The following is a 5,711-nucleotide window of genomic DNA, read 5'->3' as shown; positions in this document are numbered from 1 at the left end:
TCCTTGTGCACTGGAATATTTAATTAAGATATTGCAATGGTATGAATGAGGTCTGACACTGGGAAACCCAAATTCAAATCAAGTTCTGCTAGTTTTAGTTTTTTTTTTTAACATCTTTATTGGAGTATAATTGCTTTACAATGGTGTGTTAGTTTCTGCTGTATAACAAAGTGAATCAGCTTTACATATACGTATATCCCCATGTCTCCTCCCTCTTGCGTTTCCCTCCCACCCTCCCTGTCCCACCCCTCTAGGTGGTCACAAAGCACTGAGCTGATCTCCCTGTGCTATGCGGCTGCTTCCCACTAGCTATCTATTTTACATTTGGTAGTGTATGTAAGTCCATGTACTCTCTCACTTAGTCCCAGCTTGCCCTTCCCCCTTCCCCCTTCCCGTGTCCTCAAGTCCATTCTCTACATCTGCATCTTTATTCCTATCCTGCCCCTAGGTTTTTCAGAACGTTTTTTTTTTTTTTTGAGACTTCATATATATGTGTTAGCATACAGTATTTGTTTTTCTCTTTCTGACTTACTTCACTCTGTATGACAGACTCTAGGTCCATCCACCTCACTACAAATAGCTCAATTTCATTTCTTTTTATGGCTGAGTAATATTCCATTGTATATATGTGCCACATCTTCTTTGTCCATTCATCTGTCGATGGACACTTAAGTTGCTTCCATGTCCTGGCTATTGTAAATAGAGCTGCATTGAACATTGTGGTACATGACTCTTTTTGAATTATGGTTTTCTCAGGGTATATGCCCAGTAGTGGGATTGCTGGGTCATATGGTAGTTCTGTAGTTTCTTAAGGAACCTCCATACTGTTCTCCATAATGGCTGTATCAATTTACATTCCCACCAGCAGTGCAAGAGGGTTCCCTTTTCTCCACACCCTCTCCAGCATTTATTGTTTCTAGATTTTTTGATGATGGCCATTCTGACTCGTGTGAGGTGATACCTCATTGTAGTTTTTATTTGCATTTCTCTAATGATTAATGATGTTGAGCATTCTTTCATGTGTTTGTTGTCAATTTGTATATCTTCTTTGGAGAAATGTCTATTTAGGTCTTCTGCCCATTTTTGGATTGGGTTGTTTGTTTTTTTGATATTGAGCTGCATGAGCTGCTTTTAAATTTTGGAGATTAATCCTCTGTCAGTTGCTTCATTTTCAAATATTTTCTCCCATTCTGAGGTTTGTCTTTTGGTCTTGTTTATGGTTTCCTTTGCTGTGCAAAAGCTTTGAAGTTTCATTAGGTCCCATTTGTTTATTTTTGTTTTTATTTCCATTTCTCTAGGAGGTGGCTCAAAAAGGATCTTGCTGTGATTTATGTCATAGAGTGTTCTGCCTATAGTTTTAATTTTTAAATTGGGCAAATCACTTAGTAACTAAGCCTCAGTTTTCTCAGATAAAAAATGTCAATATTTCTGTAAACTATATGTCAGAGCAAATAAACATGTCAGAGCAACTAGATCAAATGCTAGAACATCAATTCCTAAAAACTCAGTAAATAGTAGTGGTGTTGAAGTTGTCATTAAATTTGAAAACCACATCCTTGACTCTATTTTGTATAGGAAAATTAAAAGTTGGTCTGGGGGAGATGAAGAATTCTGTAGGATTATTAGAAAATACATTAAACTACCTTTAATCCTTCATTTAAGACTCTTAGGAGACACGAAGGTTTAATAAGGAAAGAAAATTAGGGTTAGAAGGAAAGTAGATTTGATGAGAATAGCAGATCAGGAACCATTATCATGATCGATCAATGCTTTCATATGGACTTAATAAATTGGAAGAGCATCTTTCTCAGTTTTGATTGGGCAACAGTTTGTGGCAAAGGAAAAAAAGGAGATTAAAATAACAGATGTGCGTTGGTCATAATTCACATGGAGAAATTGTTTTACTTGGAAGTTTATGTATTTCTTTTTCTGTTCTCTCATACTCACCCAAGACTTTTTGCTCCCTGTTGTTAAAATACCACTGTCACTTGAAAGTAACTTATAACAGATAACCAGGCTCACAAATCCAAATCAGATCTCAAAAGAGATGGCTCTCCTTCTACCTTAGGCACGGCTGTTTTTTCTTTTTCTTTTTTTTTTTTTTGAGTTTCTAAACAATAAAGGAAACTACTTTCTTATTACTTTGATATATATTTTTGTGGCGCTATGTGAGGTACCCAGGTTGCCACTGAAATCTAGATAAATGATTCGATAAAGATACACAAAAATATAATAGAGGTTCACATGGTCTGAAAAAGATAAGACACACTACATTAACCCTCTCCATGAGAAATAAGACAAACATACACATCTATCTAAATACCTCTGCACCTGTGAACTCAATGCATTTATATCAACCGCTGAAAACTATGTTGCTATTGGAATATCCCTCTTGCTGAGACTTTTCTATCCAAAGCAAACTGCCAGGTTTAAGCAGTCCTTGGTCAAGCACCATAAAGCAGCAGAAGAAAATAAGTCTGTGAGTTTAAAATCTGCTGTTTGGTACAGAAAATACAATACAGTATATTCTAAAGTAGTTGTGGTTTTATCCCATGAAGCACCTCTCTACACCAGAGACTTGGGGTAGCAATTCATCAAAATGAATATCACCAGATTTTCCTCAGAATTGGTCCTGCCGAATCCATCCTTCCCCATGCATATTCCTCCCCTGTTTCTCAATATTTTAAATTCCCTTAGAGAATTTTTTTTAATATATATTTTAAGACTTAAAAATGCTTAACACACAAATAGCCCTAGAGAAGATGCCTGAAAGATCTTTTAAGCATTTATTCAACAATTAACTATTTAGCCACTCTGTATTGCCGGGAACTTTATCAAGTCCTGATGATAAAGATATAAACAAGACAAAAAGCGCAAAAGCACCTAAAGACTAATGGCAGATGAAAAGGAGTACATGAGCAGGCACAGAGATAGGGCTACTTTTCCAATAGAGGTAAGAAGAGGGTGTTATAGGAGTGAAAGGGGAGGGGAACTAATCCAATTTGGGGTATTAAGGAAAGCTTCTTGAAAGAAGTGGCTTCTAACTGGACACCTGGAAGAGGAGAGCTATTTGAAAATGAGACAGGGTGAATTGGAAGGGTAGCTCGTACAGGGCAGAAGCCCGGGGAAGAAGTAGGATCAGACTTTCTCTTAAAGAAATAAAATCCTGGCAGTCCCTGCTTTGGGTGAACCTCAAGTAAGTAAGTGTGTCTGGGGCTTGGAGCATACCTGGGAAGGGGAAAGCGGGACACAGATGAGGCGGGAGGAAGAATCAAAATTTGTCACACAAGCCTTTATAAGCTGGAGCTTCTTGAAGTATAGTCAGCAGATTGGCACTTTCAGCATAACTTGGGAGCTGGGTAGAAATGAAGACTGTTTCTGGGGGTCTGGGGTGGAGCCTCAGATTCTGCAATTCTAACAGATTCTCATACACCCACCTTTAGTAGCAAATTGTAAACTATATTAAGAATGTGTTCTTTATCCTGTAGACAATCTGTGGATGGATATGATTTGCACTTTAGAATAAGTACCCTGGTTGCATCAAAGAGGTTATATTTCTGGGCTCAACACTTTGTTCATAACAGTTCAATGATTTAATGAGTCAGTAGGTGACAATTATAATCCCTGGTCTTTCAATTCTAAATCTGTTGCTTTGTTTTGTTACCGGAAACCACTTCTAGTTAGGCTCTTTCTATGAAGGTAGAGGTATTGAAATGTGCAAATTGTAGAAAGTATCTGGTGCTGGGTTTCTGGTCAGTGGACTGAATATTATGAAACCTTTTCTATTTTGATACCCTGATACAATATATATTAAGGATTGCTTTTACTGAATGTCATTTCTAGTTGCTGTCAATGTTTCATGTGTTTCTGATGAAATAAGATTGGAGTTTGAGCTGTGCTTAGACAGTCCTGGGGGCCATTGAATAACTGCCAACTGACTGTTGGGAAAACCTGCTCATCAGAGAGAGAACAGAGTATCGGTGTTCAGCGACATTTGGAAGTTCTACTTGGTTGACTGGCTTTAGGGGAATTGGCCGCACTTGTTTTATCTGCTCTGAGGCAGGGTTGTTGTGAAAAGTAGAAAGCGGGTATTTTAAATTATTTTTTATAGAGAGGAAGAGAAAATGAGAATCAGGGCACAGCTGCCTATTTCTCAAGAATATTGCTCGGCTCAGAGCATCTGAGTCAAAGAATTCCTCCCAGGCTGTTGTTGGTTATGACTTAGGAAAGGGCACCTGTCCGACCTGACAAGTGTACACAGCGCTGGAGGCTTCAACTTTCCATTAGTAACAAGAGCCCAAAAGGTTAATTTGTTTTGGCACTTCCTGATTCCTTTCTGTGTTCATCTCATTCTGAGACTTCACATTTACCACCTGATTTAGGGGCTCTCCTGAGCAGCATATTATCATTTTTCTAGACTTATTTGCTAGCTTTGGTCCTGTGATCTCTAAAGGCAGTTAAATAGCGGAAATCAATTTTCTGTTTAGAGGGGTTGATGAGACCCAGAGAAATTTGAAGATCTCTCTTCTTGGATGTGTTTGGGAGTCATGCTGAATTGTCTTCCCAGACGGATGGAATTTGGAGGTCTCGTCATGTCAATGACCTGGATGCAGGTCCCCTTAGTTGAGGCTCATTTGGATTCCTCATTTTAGGATACTTTGTCTTCTCAAGCATTGGGGAACACTACTATTTTAGTCCATTGCTTTAAAAAATTCTTTTAATAGCTGTGCATAAAAAAATTCCACTCTACTTACTCACATCCAGTGCCTCTAAAATAAGCCAAATGTCTTACCAAACCTCTGTGAACCCTCAGGTGGTTTGATCTGGCAGAACAGATTACATCTGTGATCTCTCACTTGGCTTTTTTAAGCCTTTCATTCGCTTACTACCTTGATTGCCATAAACTATGTATATGTTTTTAATTATAGTTTCTTTCTTTTTGTTCATTTATTTAGAACTTTCTACCAAGAGGTCATTGGCCCAGATAGGATGGACTCTAAGGACTGGCTTCTTGAAAATGTCCTAATCAAACTGTTGCTACATGTTTATCCATTTTCTTCAACCTCCAGCAGTTCCTTGTGAGACACTTTTGGGAGCACACATTACCCTCACCCACATACTTATAGTATTCACAATACTTCTGATTATTCCATTTTGTTATTAATGTATTTATTTTTATATTCTTTCCTGTTCCAAAAGGGACTGGAATTCATATTATGAAACCTTGTTATTGTAAACAGTAATAGCAATCAGTGGTAACTTTTTGCCCTTGTAGCCTCAATTTTCTCATTTGTAAATGTATAAATATTAGGAAAACTAGCAAACCTAAATTTGTGTGGAAGAAATTCTTATCCTTTGTGCTTAAGTATTCATGAAAGTGCTGACATTTTGTATCCTTTTCACACTGCTAGTGTCAGGGAATGTATCATCACCTAGAGTCTTTGTTTCAGAATTCATTTTAACTCCACTGTAATCCACAAGGATGATCCAGGATATGTTAGTGGTACTTTGACTGCTATTTGAGTCATCTCACTGGTTGCTCAGTTTAATTTAAGGTCCATGACTGGTTAGCAAAGTCGTGTCTAACACAGTTTACCATATTTCAGGATTCATCCAGCTCTGACAGGACCCATGGGACTTCTTGAATCAAAGATCATTCTGGTACAGGGTTAGAACTCATGGACTTAAATCATGAATTGTCTAACTCTTTC

This window comes from Lipotes vexillifer, unplaced genomic scaffold (genome assembly GCF_000442215.2).
Source record: "Lipotes vexillifer unplaced genomic scaffold, Lipotes_vexillifer_v1.1 scaffold606, whole genome shotgun sequence".
Lineage (NCBI taxonomy): Eukaryota > Metazoa > Chordata > Mammalia > Artiodactyla > Lipotidae > Lipotes > Lipotes vexillifer.
The sequence above is the reverse complement of the archived record's forward strand: the minus strand, read 5'-3'. Positions refer to the sequence as shown.